Source organism: Photinus pyralis, unplaced genomic scaffold (assembly GCF_008802855.1).
Source record: "Photinus pyralis isolate 1611_PpyrPB1 unplaced genomic scaffold, Ppyr1.3 Ppyr1.4_LG1, whole genome shotgun sequence".
Classification (NCBI taxonomy): domain Eukaryota; kingdom Metazoa; phylum Arthropoda; class Insecta; order Coleoptera; family Lampyridae; genus Photinus; species Photinus pyralis.
In genome coordinates, this window is record NW_022170249.1 from 43,367,850 (window position 1) to 43,382,968 (window position 15,119).

General features: G+C 33.6%; 1 protein-coding gene across 6 annotated transcripts in view; it reads left to right on the forward strand.

The window, feature by feature from the left end:
- Positions 1-1,551: 1,551 nt before the first annotated feature.
- The window catches only part of LOC116174313, a 56,695-nt gene continuing 43,127 nt past the window's right edge, over positions 1,552-15,119 (forward strand). For 2 of the 6 annotated variants that reach the window (XM_031492246.1, XM_031492261.1), the window contains exon 1: positions 1,557-1,743. The gene's annotated coding sequence lies outside the window, so the exon portion shown is untranslated. Of the gene's footprint in view, positions 1,744-15,119 lie in introns of all 6 variants that reach the window. The other 4 variants (XM_031492215.1, XM_031492224.1, XM_031492253.1 and 1 more) reach the window with 3 other exon arrangements.

The following is a 15,119-nucleotide window of genomic DNA, read 5'->3' on the forward strand; positions in this document are numbered from 1 at the left end:
AGAAAAATGTTATGGATCGGAATAATTGGAATAATCCTAAGAATCTGAAATATTTCATGGTTCTAGAGAATCTAAAGTATGTGAATAAACGGTGGAATCCGAAGAATCTTAAGAATTGATTGGCAATGAAGAATCTAATGGCTTCGAATCACTTGAAAAACTAAAAAAAGAATTGTAGGAATTGGAAGGACCTGAAGAAACAAAGGAATCTAATGAATATTTTGTATTTAAGAAACGAAAGAATTTTAGAAACTAAAGAATCTGAAGGGCGTTAAGATCCTAACCTAAAATCTAAAGAAGCTTATGAATTGTACCTATGGTTTAAACTTGATCCGTACCATTGATTACATACAGTGAATTTTTTTTAAATGCGAACATAGGAGTTTGCATGCAATGTAATTTCCCTATGTTCGATTTAAAAAAAAACACATCAATCTATTGAGTAGTTCAAATGAGTAGTAGATACAATTGACAGCTGTCACATTTTTAAAAATACCGCCGTCCAATTTTCCGAAATCGGTTAAGTTATTGCTTAGAATGACACCTCGAACATTTATTGTAGTGGTTTTTGTTATTTATTTTCTTATTTTCTTCATTTATGTATTGAATAGATCAAATTAGTAGAATACCAGGTGCACATGACCTACAAATAATTGAAGGTTGGTTCACAATGATTTGTGGTATCAGCGCGTACCCTGTGAGGTCAAGTTATTGTAAGTTTAAGAAAAATTTATCCTAAAGTTGCTATGGCCTCACATGGCTTCTTTAAACAAATCTTACCGAGGGCTCTTCATCATCAAGACTATAAAGCTGCTGTTCATAGTCACACAAGTTGCGCGTTTGGTGTTTTTTTTTTAAATCGAACATAGGGAAATTACATTGCATGCAAACTCCTATGTTCGCATTTAAAAAAAACTCACTGTATAATCAATGTCCGTACCCAATCCGCTATTTCTCAAAGATGACGTTATTACAAAGAACTCGATCTTTTACTACCAAACGTACCTAGTCTGGTTACAGAAGTTTTACTGAATGCGAAGCTTCTTCAGAACCCTTTTCGGAAATTAATCCGCTGATCGTTACCGAGTCTTTCTGTTGATATAATTGCCAATTCATTCGTATTTGTTGGTATTTGCGCTGACTCAGATCTTAAGTAGTTTTTATAAATAACTTAATTAATCCCCTTATTGAATTCTAATTTTAAATGCACTAAAAGTAATATCGAATTTAACAGTAAATTACGGCCGCGTGCTTGACATGTGCACATTATAATTTTTTTCTAAATGAAACTAGCTTATGTTATCGTGCTGAAATTTGAAGGTAAAATACACAAATTAAAAATGTCAAACGAGCACAAATGTTCAAGTTTGAAAAAAAGAAACCAGTAGTTAATTGTAAATAGACGCAATCACCTATATAATTGCGACAACGGTAGGATTGACGAGAGCGTCGCATCTACATTATTCTAGTAGGTACCTGAAGATCACCTTCGTAAATGGTAAGAAGCAGGTGGTCGTGGTCGGTAGCCCTCCTCCGTACCGTAGCCCCCCTTGCTTGACCATACTTACCTACACCAACTATCGTTACCTGTAGAAGCATTCAGTTTTTAGTTTGCCGTCTTAGAAAGTGTATTGTTATCGGTATACGAAATCTTCGGCAATTTCGGAAGGACCAATAAGTGATTTTTTTTTGTTTACTTATACTGGTTACAACAAGGGATTGGAGCGTTTTTTTTTGCAAAATGTAAGTAACATAACGTTCAACTTCAGGCAATTGTTTCGGGTTATAGAAAGTGAAATTACAATAAGGCATTTAAAGAATTCCAATTAAGTTATGTCATCAACTTCCAGAAGTTTGACACGATCCCAGCTCCATAAGAACAATTTTTAACGTTATTCGTGAGTGCTTTTGCACGGTGATATTGATTATGTACTGCATTTTTTAAAAACATCTATATATTTTGGTATTCTGTAAAACATTTCATTTTACGTCGAGAATGTGAGTCATTTTCATAGGTACATACACTATTATAGCAGCGATGCAAACATTCACCTTCAAATCGTAAAAGTAGCGGTTCGTCACCGATCAAATCTCTTATTGGTCTTATATTGAAATAACAACGCAAGTTTAAAAAAATATTAAAATCGAATGTGGTGCAAGAGAAAATAATTACGGTTTTGGATTAATTTTAAATCCTCAGAAGGACCAAAATATCATACCGCATTGACTGATGGATACCGTGCAAAAAATTTCATTACGTGTTCAAGATTAACAGGTTGTTAATGGTAGCATCAATAGACGTACAGTTCATAGTATACCTGGCTTTTCTCGTGCAAAAATTAAAAACACGCGTATTTCATACATATGAAAAGCGTTCTTTAACAAACTATAATCAGTGGCGATAGGATCGTCACCAAATTCAGTTTTTGCCTCGGTTTTTGCACTAAATTACTGAGGGATAAAAAATGATGCGTTAAAAGTTATATAATTATACCAATATATCTATAAAAAATCCAATTTAGTCGAGAATTTAGCTCCTCGCATTTTCTATTATTTAACTGATTGACAATATTAAGAATCCTTTTCATTTGAAAAGTAGAAAAGTTTAAAGTTGTATAAAAAGAAAGTGTTAATTTCTCGCTCCATAAATAAATATACATTTTTCCCTCATTCAATGTCACCTTAACACATTACAACCTCAAAATTTCCTTATACGAGAATGTGCTTTCCACTGCACTTCTCTGTTTTCGTTTTATACAGATAAATTGAATTAGCGGTAAGGTTGTATATGTATAAGGGCTCAATTAATAAAAGGGATCATTCAGGCCGTATTAAATCTAATTCTTATTCAACTCCAAATCGGGAAGAAGGCTTTAAATCAAAATGTCTTATTTTATAGTCGCGTGAGGAAACTGCACATTTTCATTAAAATATGGTCCAAAAAGTACATCGAACTTGTCAAGAACAGTAATAAATAATAATAGTCCCTACTATTTTACATTTACATCTAAATATCCTTTACGAGTCCTTGTGTGACATGAAATTTACCAATTATAATGGAATTCTTAAAAACATTTTTTATATGCCACCCTTACGAAGTTGAGGGAACAGGGAAAGGGTCACACAAGGCCCTATACGGAGCTTATGGAACGACAATGCCGTCAACTAACCCCAGTCGCAAAACCAAGTATAAGTATGGAAAAAAATTGGGTAGTAAAGGGGATGATACAGGCACTTTTTACAAATAAACAAAAAAGTGCATTTCTTCTTTAATTTTATGAAAATCACAAATCTGAAAATTAGTTTTTGAAAATTCGAAAAAACAATCCCACTACAATTTTTGGCCCCGCGAACAACGAGAATACAGTTTTTTAAAACCACTTTTCAATCAAAACCTATTTGAAAATCAGTCCTTCACGTCTACTAATGAGTCATCTAATTTCGCATCGCATTGCAAATATGGAATTTTGAAAAAATTTTGGGAAAATCGGAAAGAAGAAATACAAATTTCACCCCTTTTTTCGGGTGGCTCCCAAACGAAACACGTTGGGTCCTCTGTTTATTTGGAAAAAGTGTTTTTTGTTTTTGTTTTGATCCCCTCTACCACTAAATTTTTTACTTACTTATATGTAACACTCTGTATATAAGTTTTTGGGTACATTTATGCTGTCCAATCAAAAATTTCAATTGGATTGTTTTTAATTTCACATACAAATTTGGAATGAAATATATTTATTCCCAATCTAGTAGCGTGCCATTTTGGAGCAGGAAAATTTATACTACTTCAAAAGAGAGAAAACCGTTTTTGCGTTATTAAAGTACCTAGTTAATTACATTTTTCATGATTAAATAAATCCAGTTTATAGCTTTTCCTCACTTTATAAAAAGGAGGACACATTCCGAAACACATTCAATTATATTGTGAATAAAATAAAGTCAGTGCCCATTTCGCTTGCGACTTGGGTGACAACTGGCGATCAAATCAAAACTTGCTCGAATTTCAAACCATCGCCCTAAGTAATTATGTGATAACATGCCTACATTCTGGATTTTCCCCCAAATTGTTCCCCACATTATCTCGTCAATAATGTGCAAGATTTCTTTCAGTCTTTAACACTGTCTACAAGAGCAAAAATGGGTGGTCCTAAATTTAGAACCTTGCATTTTTCAAAATAAACCGAGATTCAAAATGTACAAAAAAATCAAAAATTTGCGGTAATTTTGTTCTCAGTAACCACAGTACATGCACACGATGAGTCAACAATTGCATGGAGTACTATATTATTGTCCTAAGGAAGCATTACTCGAGATTGTGCTTTTGTTCTTTTATGTTTTAATATATTTTGAATGATACAGGGTGCTATCACAAAGTAGGGAGCCAAAAGGTTACATTTGTTAAATAGGTCACTCGGTTTTGGTTCATAATTCTAATTCCAGGTCTTTGCTAATATAATAAATGCTATTTATTTCGAATTTAGTGAAACGAATATGTTTCCTATTCAATCTTTTAAAATTTATTTACAGGGTATTTTTTCAAATTTCATTAGATCAGCATTTTCTGCCATTATTATAGGTTAGGGGCGTACTATGTGAAGTAAAAACTATATTGCATCGAAAGTTCAATACCCCAAAACACAGTGGAGTTTTTTTAGAGTACTACTGTGTATGAGCAAGTGCCCCTTTCTTAAATTTGGGGCCGTCGATTTTATAAGATTAAACTTTGCTTGGTGCAAAATACAACTAAAAATGCAAAATTTAAAGAAATATTAGCAACAGAACGACTGAAGTATTTGTAACAATATCGATAAATAAAACAGAAAACAAACAAGGTAGTGAAAGCAAAATATGCGGGTAGAAGTTAAGATAAGTAAAGAAAAATGGAAAACAGTATTTGTGTAGAAAAACGCTAGAACCCTACTCCAAATATAAACAAGAACGTGACAAAGTAAAACTTATGATAATACCAGCAAAACAAAACAAGTGGAAAGAGAATAGCTTACCTTAATTTCATTATTTTAGAACATAAGGAACTTAAGTTTACCTCGCGTTTTTGGCTTAGGTCTTATTAATTATATAAATTTTGTTTCTACCCGATTTAGTCTTAGAGGTGATGAGGCGAAATGAGATAACTGGAGAACTTGGCAGCAAAAAAGTAGATGAACTTCACCCGCGTATACCTACGAACTTTCTCATACTATCCAAATCACTTCACTGCCTTTCGTATTGAAAAAGTCTATCAAAATGGCTGTGGTCAACCATATAACCTAAACCTTCACAATTAATTTGGTCTGTGGATTTGAACTCTTGGGAAGAATATCAGTGACACCCTTTCTCAGCTGGTTGAAAAACAAACTAATCTCTCTAAAGCTGTACAATGCAATTTTTCTTAGGTACGCTTCGAAAGTACTTAATTTGAAGCTTAAACTGTGCAGTAATTGATCAACTGACAGCATCAAGTTTATGTGGTTTTGAAACTTGAGATAATCGGCGATCGCTTCATCAAACTAACAAAATATCGTCTTACATTATTCATATGTACCTATCGGCATTTAAAGGTTACAGCTTTTTTTCTTCTCAATTAGAAAAGAATGTGGCTGTAAGTTTGCAATCTGGTAAATGATACCTTTCTATTAACTTTCAATCTCTTCAATTCTTTATTACATCCTAATTAAATAAAGTATCACACGTGTAATTACAAAATATAAAAGTGAACGTTCCCATTAAACAAACGTTAGGAAGCATATTAGAGCAGAAAATCCTTTTAGATTTAGCATAATCGCAATGCCCGGAACCATAATCTAAGTTGAGAGGTATCCTCTCATTCGAAATCTCTGAGCAATTTGTACACAACTAAAGAAGATGGGAGCCAAGAGTACAAGCAATTAGATAAACGAGGTCTTTTGAAGGTAAACATAATTGTGGATGGTTGAGGAAGGTCAACTGGTTTAATATAACTCATTCACATTCCATTTTGCTACATTGTTTTTATCCTTCGCCATACTAAACTGTTTTCTATAATTCCCATTCACCGTCATGGTATAGGTATGGAAAGAAAAAAAGCCAAGATACCGTAACAGAGGGCAAAAGAACACACCGATCATGCGAAAATAAAATACTGCGACTAAGTATTTTGTTTCAGTCAAATTGAATACTATATTGCATGTTCTGTAACGTTTTGATTACTGTTTTGTAACCGTAACGTTTCTTTTTCTCATTTTCATATAACCGCAGTTTTATTTGCACTTGTATTCTTCATTTTTTGACTAAGATTATTGCATAATACCTTCTCTTAACAGTCTCATTAACGGAATTCCAGGCGTCGTAGACGTTTATTAATGATTGTGCACGCTTTCTGGCTATTTAGTGTAATTAAGGTTTTTCGAAATAGATCTTTGCGAGTTAATTTGCGTTTTAGAGATGCTTTATATCCATCATAACTCTCTGATTATAATGATATCCTTGAAGATCGGTATTGTTCAAGTACGATTACGCCTTATTCAAATGAAATTCGTAACTGAGCGTTGGCGTGTTAAGGTGGATCGATTAACAAAACGAAGAACTCGACATGATATCTTTGCTCCCACTGGCTGCCGTTTATTCTTCAAATGCCTATCACTATAAGTGACGTCTATTGTTAGGAGACAATTACATAATTTTGAACGATTTGAACTATGAAAAGATGTTCTGCTAAGTCCTTTATCGGAATTTAGGTCAAAGAATTACATGAAACGTTTAGAATTTCAGTCCAAGATGTTTTGGTATTTAAAGAAAATGTAAATACATAGGTACTAAAGTGTTGTTCACCAATCAAACATGCAAGGTAGTTTTTCAAAATTTCAATTGAACCGAATGAATAGTCTTTGGTTTAGTACTTTCACACCTTCTGTCTTTTCTGGAATTCATTCATTCGGCAAACCGAATGGTGAACGATGAAGTCATGTACTCAGCGTAAATATTGAATGCAGAGGTTAAAGGACAGCCCTGCCCCACACCCTTGCTGAGTTCAAACCAATCCGTTCTGTTTCCGCAGACTGTCAATGCCACCGCGGATGCGCCTTGTAGAGCTTGCTAATAAGCCGTCTGCCCTTCCAGTCTACCACTTTCTTAAGGGAATTTTTTGAAAGAAATTCCACTTATGTGATGATTTTGTTCGTCTGTTCCTCGTCTAGCCCGAGAGCGAAAAGAGATAGCGATGCCCAACCTTCGCCAATCGATTTTTACGAATTCGACGGTCAGTACTATCGAATATGAGCCGGATCGTGTTTTCGAATGCGAGCCGAGTATCAAAAAATTCCCCTACTGAAAATCGTATGCGATTCTTCGTACCATGTTTTATTTATTTATTTGTTGTCCCTCTCTTGTGCTTTATAATGTCCCAGGCTTATTTGACCTTATTCCTGTCTGATGTCGAACTTTCGACTTCTTTCTTTATTCCCGCCTTGACGCTGTTGCACTTACACTCTACATCTTCCTCGCCTTGTGGCGGCTTCAGGATTCAGGATTCATTATTGCTTCATCTATCAATTTCCCCACTTCATCCTTCATAAACTTTAATTTTTTTTCTTTCCGTGCTCTTTTCGCGATTTTAAGCCTAATTTTGATGGTTGCCTGTTACCATAAGTAGAATATGGTCACTTTAAATATTGGCCCCTGGTAACCCGCACGCTCGCTTTACTACAAGTACGAAAACTATTTGCTTTCGGTAGCGACTCCAGGAGATGTCCAGGTGTAATTGGTTCATTCCACCGTGGTAATCGCCAATGTTCTTCGATGGAATTATTAAATATACTCCAGAGATGAAGCTACCTTCATAACCTCGTTCATAACCATCATGAAGTATAATGTATCTGTAATAGTTGTCTATCCTATTACAGAAATCCTCAGGAAATTAAGTTTCCCTCCGTTTTATGCTTCTTATATTTCACTATTCACTGTTTTGCCACCTCCAACTGAAAAATCCACGTTTCACCTATGAAAACAGCTTGAGAAAAACATTTCCTTTTAATGCAATGTTTCGTTTCAAAAAGGTAATGTCTCTTCGTGGGTCACCCTGAATTGGAATGTTTCCGATTTCTGAGCTGTATCTCCTTTTTGAAGTGTATGAGACCCCCTTCCACTCGAAAGCAATTCTTTTCCGTACAAAACAAAGCACATCAACTCCACTTGGTGGCCGTCCACCAAGCATTTTATAATGACGCTACGACTAAGTTATAGACAAGTACCCTCCAGGTTACTGTTGCATTAATATTTATTATGAAATCTTTTTTAAAAAACAGAGTGCTTTAAAAGCCAGTGGGCAGTGGCCCAAAAAACTTGCCTTCCTGCCATTAATACAAATTCTTCTACATAACACTTTCATTGAAAACAAACAAAACGGAAATAGATTAAGCAATTGTATGGGTTATAAAACCGCAGCTCGTTTTCACTACAGCGAATAGCGATACAATTCCCACATGTAGCACATTTCGTCTTGCGAGGATGCACAACTTGGATACATTACACTTAATCGGAATAGTAACAATGAATGCTGGATAATTACGGCAAAGTGTTCACATGATCGCGTTTATTTTAATTACATATTTTCTTGTCTAACTGTATAATCGTTAATTAAAAATCTAGTAAAACTATACTCGTAGGTAATAGTATCTGCTACAGGTGTCGTGTAGGAATTCACTCATCTGGAATGCGAGAGGTGTGATTTCACAATCCGTGAGCTTACAAGAGATTATTATGCGCAAGACAGTGTAGGTCCCGTTAAAATGTCTTTATATAAGTAATTATTTTATACGGCAACCTAATTTGGTTGGCCTCGTATTAATAATTCATTTTATATATTAATTTTTCATAAATTACTGGTACATATTTTACATTCTTAACCTCAATTTCTGTATAGCTCGTGGTCTTGGTATTGCTTCTGGCAACTGGCAAGTGCAATGCAATGCAATCAAAGCGATTGATTAATGAAGCGATGGAGCAACAACGTCAATAACCAAATTAACATTTGAAGAACAACCTGATCAGATGATGGAATAAATCAATAACACCAATACACTAAATCTGCATTGCCAATTGCCATATCTTACGAGAAAAATGCACTTTTCTGATTTAGTTTAATCCTACTTTACATCTGTTCGTTTTTTGTCATTTAAAATAATATAAAGACAGAAAAATATTGGACGTAGAGCTAACCCATCATATTTAGATCTTATTGACATTCACATTCCAGTCTAATAAATTAGATCTCGTTTCAGTTTTAGAATGACTTTGAATGATCCTTGCCGCTATCCATACGTAGTCGTTTAGGTATGCAGTAAGAAAAATTAAACTAAAACGCCAAACAAATCCAGATACGGGGTCATTGGATTTGACCCATTTAGGCTAATAGGCTGGTTATACAGAGTTGTTTGTCAGTTATCGTGTTCACAGATAGACAGTACGATCAACTCCTCTAAAAAGTTTGCATCGCTTTGATCTAGTTACCCATGCGGTTGCCCTCGATTAGGAGCACCCTGTATAAGTTGCAAAAATTCGAATTAAAAATTCAAAACTGTAGGAAGACGAATTAATTGATCTATATGTGCTCTGGTACACTACCGGTCCATAAATAAATACAGAAGTAAATAGAAAAGAAATAAATACATCATTAATCAAAACACATAGTCATAAGATTTGCGTTCTCTTTAGGAGATACCTTCCTCATAATAACACAATTTTACAGCGCGCCTAATTATTTTTAATTGGTGTTAGATTTTCACCTGTTTAGTTAATCTGTGACGTGTGCATATAGTGTTTGAAACTCTAAATAGTCTAGATAAGCAATTTTATATTTATTAACTAACTCCTTTATGCACTCATTCAACCCTGTGACATATCAGAAACGTCAAACTTAACGTGCCAAAAAACGTTATTTTGCGTTATTTAGTATGAGCAAAATAACATGTTTATTTTATAGCATTAAACTCACATTTTTATAGGTTTGAATGAGTAGGCTAAGCCGTTCTTTAACAGTAAGTATAGATAAAGTGATCACTTTTACCGTAAGGGTAGATAAAGTGAAACAAATGATTGTGCATTCTAATGACATCTGTTATTCTTATTTCAAAAGCACGTTATAAAATGACAATTCTGTTTCTATAGAAACAATCACGACGGCAGAACCTAAGCGTACTATTTTTTACGTCTGTAAATTAAATTCAGAATTATCAGAAGCTTTACAATGATTTATATGGCTTCTGCTATAAAATAAAGCTTTGTGTTTATACACGACGATAAAGGAAAACTAACCATCTCATGAAAGTTAATTCATTAATGGTTAAAATATCCCTTTATCGTCTTATATAATAAATAAATAACAATTACTCTCTGAAAATTTAGAAATGGTACATTCACTAAAGTTTAAGTAAGGTTTATTTAGATGTTAGGTATATGTTTCCTATAAATATATTTAGCGAAATGAGGAGAGAAAAATGTATATTATAATGTATACATCAAAATACAATTTGAAATTACAACGGTATACATACATATACAGTGTGCGAATTCATTCGCCAAAACAACCTCTTTCAATTTGCACATAAGGTACTACTTGCGATTCGAGAGCCTTTTGTACTGCACAGAAATCTAAAAATTAAAGAAAAATACCAAGATGCCTGTTCTCGAGATTCAAGATTCTTGAATTTAAATTTTACAACGAAAAATGCAAAGGAATGCACGCCATTTGTTTAAGTAGTTATTTTTTCAGTTGAAATAGAGCGCAAGAATAATGTTAATACGTAATGTTACGTATTGTAGTAGTCCCTCAGAGTAAGATCTTTATTTCTTACTCTGAGAGTAGTCCGGTTTGGGATTTTAGATCAAAAATTAGTTAAATAAAAATTGTGGTACTATATTTGTATTCTAAGAATTATTATTCAAACAGTGTAGGTACATAAGGTGCCCATCACGTTTTATTTGTGCTATCAACATGTAGGTATAGAAATTCCCTCTTGAAGTTGAATAATCTCGAGCTTCATTTTAGAAAAGCTCGGCATTGAACTATGGAGAAAGTTAAAAGTTGTGGGTATACAAACAGACTTTATACTAAACACACACACACATAATCAAAATTACATAATTCCACACGTATTATCCATAACTATTTGGTAATTTAAGTCACGTAAAGCTTTACGAGCCTATGAGAAAGTATTCTAAATGAAGTTTATTACTGAAGATGTATACAGCATCTATTAATCTTGCGAAAGAGAAGTGCCGAACTCATTTCAATCAGTTACAAGTGACTATTTACAGTTATCACATATACATAAGCAACAATTCATTGTCAGCTATGTGACGATTGTCACAGTAGGTGTAGGTCCCTTAGAATCTTCGTAATCTGTGATCGTCGCTAATTTTACTGTGCATAAATAAAAAATCCGCATGCAAAATTCACACACCAGACACGGCATGAGAATAAAATGTAAAAATTTCACTATCCCATCATAGAAAACACCGTATTTTATGTTTAATAGCTTGTGTAATTTCACAGTTTTGCCATTAAGAGAAATAGGAGCGAATTAAGGAATGTCGCAGTGAGTAATTTGCGCAATATTTCTCATCCTCAGGTAATTGTAATTAATTATTACGGAAATGGGTAAGTGTACAATGCTATACGACGCATTTTGTAATATAAATTACATTAGATATACCTATTTACAAATAGTGCTGGTACACAAACCATGTCGTTTGGCTTTGGTAGTCCCCATGAAAGTAAAAGTATGAGCGACATGACATCGTAGTTCGATCGGTACACTCATCAATCGATAAACCATTTGAAATGGGTATGAAACAATGAAATTATTCAGAATTTAATTTTCCGCTATATAAGAGTTTATTTTAAGACGAAATATGAATTACCTAATCGTAGACTGTATGTAACTGGAAATTGTTCAAGGCCAGGACAAATTACAGAGTTTGAAGCAATTTCAAGATTGCGTCGTAATTCTAGCGTCTTTTGGAATTTTGAATTTAAGATTATCAATCACCGTCTTCCTGTTCATCCATCGGACTTTACTGAAACAATCCCACAAATACACATTTCTCAAGAAATTTCAACTGAAATATGTCAACCTTTGACTAACGTTCTTTGCATTAGAGAACAAAAATGAAAACCTGTTGAAATGCAAGCAGAAAATAAAGGAGTAGGTAAACTTGTATACTTTTCGAAGAAAGCTTTAGTAAGGTAAAGAACAGCTTTTGAACTTTCCAGTACGAAAAGAAATTTCCTCGGGATAATGTATCGTAAAAATTTATTTTAGTTTTATTTTGAAGATTATTTGAATCTTTTTACAACCAGTTGTTCTTAATGCATGTTTGCATTAAATCTAAGAATGAATATGAGAATTTCATTCAATTTTAAAATTTATTTCTTTTAAAATATTAACTGGAAATGTTTTTCTTTTAATAACATCGTGGTCAGAGTTTCACAAAGTTGAATATACTGTTGTGTAATTTAGAACGAAATTTTCGAATAGTTTTTCCATATGAATATGTTTGCATATGCTCAAGTTTATTGTTCCAACAGTCGTGATAAACCTGAGAAAATAAAATGAAACTCTAATCCTACTAAAAATTCAGTCCGTTCTCTATTAAACTGATTACAATGATCCACTTCATTTGGCAGTCGCTTAAAAACTTTTTGACGAGTTAAAGAATGGCAGCAAAACCAGCTTTCAGATTTTCTCAACCGCTTTCTAAATTTTCTAAAGCTTCCTTGTAAAGTGGCGGAAGAGATTTTGGGATTACTCTTCTATCAAGAGTTGTTCTGTGAACTACGTCTACTCCTACTTTCCCTTTTTAATAGGATCCCTATATCTCAAACCTGAAAATAAATAAAATGATCGATGGGCCGATGGACAAAAACATATAATAAGAGTTACTTCAATGAATGGCCAGAGATGCGCTGTACTAAACAAAAAGCCCGGAAGTCGATCTCTCTCATTAGTCATTACACATAACCATACTAGGTTCAATGGATGTCGCCCACGGCATCTTGGTTAGTGTCGAGTTTTTGAACGGAGGCTCGTACCCTTGTTCTTGGATAAAGACATTATTTGAATAAAAACTACTTTTATTCGATGCGTCTCCCCATATGTCACAAAGCTTTTAATATGAAACACTACTTACACTTTTATTAGACGTGCGTCTATGTAAATTTTCATCCCTATTCCCTACTAATTTAAAAGTATGACAGCTTTCTACGAGGTCTCAGTGCTGTGATCGCACCTTTTGAACGCAAGCTGTCTTTTGCAGTGAAACTACACTAATGACATATTTTTTAAGCGTTATTACAAGGTTGATTTGGTCCCAATTCACCCACTTTCAGAATATAGAAATCATAAACAAACCAACTCATATTGTTCCTATTATGGAGTACTTTTTATTTATTACATTTTAAGCTTGCACGAACAGTAACTAATTTATATTTTCAAGCATTTCGCAAATAAACGAAAAATGTAGGTGCAGTGTCTGTTTTCGAGTTAATCCGTTACGAACCAAAATTAATTTTTACGATGCCAGAAGTAAACGTAGAACCTTGCGTTCGAGCCTTAACTTTTTATTTGCACTTTCTTGCGGCGAATTTCTTTTTTGATTAGTGACGCGTAAAAGAAAATTTTACTTTGTTTCACTCCTAGGTTCAATAACCATTTTTATACACGCCAATTAGCCTTCTCCCGTAATAGTATTAATTTTAATGAGATGTTTAAGAAAACGTTGTTTATAGCGTACGTTACACAACCACAACTTATGCGAATGCGATGAGTACCTAACAGTGCGGAATAATAAATTTATGATCATGTTCTAAGCCTGTAATTGCAAGTGCAACTTTTACATTTTATACACCGCAAATTGCAATCTGTGTTAATGAAGATGAGGTGTTTGCACCCAATCCTGTTCGTCCTGGCAATATTTTTTCAAAAGTCACCTGTTACAGTTCCTAGCGAAGAAGTTGACAGAATGTTGAAAGTGCATATCGAGATTGACGGTAACAGTAGGTTGTGCCGTAATGAGAAATCATTGTTCCGTTCAAACTCGTTTCAATTTTATATGTTTATAAAAAGAAATATATACCAAACTATAATTTTTTGAGGAGCTTTGAGTCTCTCTCTTGACCGCTGGGGTTTTTAGTTGTGGATGGTGTTGCCATCAACTTTCACTCAAAATATTCAAAAAAGTACAATTTTTCGCCATTAGATTTTTACCGTGCTTTCAAATCACAATAATGACCAGGGCACTAAAATTCAAACCCATTTTTCTGCCAATTAAATTTATGACAATGAAGATTCAAGATTGTGTAAATTATTTTGTAAATGAATAACTATTTTTGGACACACTAATTAACATACACCTACTTTACGCTTCTGCTTCATTTATTTTGAGCATTTTGTTTGTCAAACCAGTTTATGTAATCCGAGATGTAATCTTACACAACCGCAAATAAAGTATTGTTTAACAGTGCGGAATAATAAATTTATGATCATGTGCGAAGGTATATAAATTGTAACATTATGGGAACTATGTATCGGGTAGTAAACTTATACCACAGATTTAAATATACTATTTAAATCTGTGCTTATACTATGATTATGCTATGTTTCTGATGCGATATTTCCCCTAAATAGAATATAAATCCATGGATGGAAAATTGTTTAAATTAAAATAATCAAAGTTATGCCGAACTATTTTATATCTTATTCGGATTTTTGAAAAAAAGCACATCACAGCTACCACAACCCAACACAACGATTGTCCATTGGTTTAATGAAATTTCAATGTTTTTTGGCTTAATGAAATTATCACATAGTTTTTAAAGAAAAGAGTCATATCTAAAGTATGCCCAATAGAAACTGCAATTACGCTGAATTAATCTAGAAAATAAGAGCATAACCCAATATAACTGTTGTTTTTCTTTCTTTGTTGGGCAACTTTCCGTACAAGCATGCTAGTTTTTTGGTATAGCAAATGCCATTTCAATCAAAATTACAGTATACTAGTAGGACAATCCAGTACCATTTTCTTATTGTATTAAAAAGGTGGAAGACGTTTTTCTCAGCGTAGAGATTCTAATTTCTTCTTTAAGCATA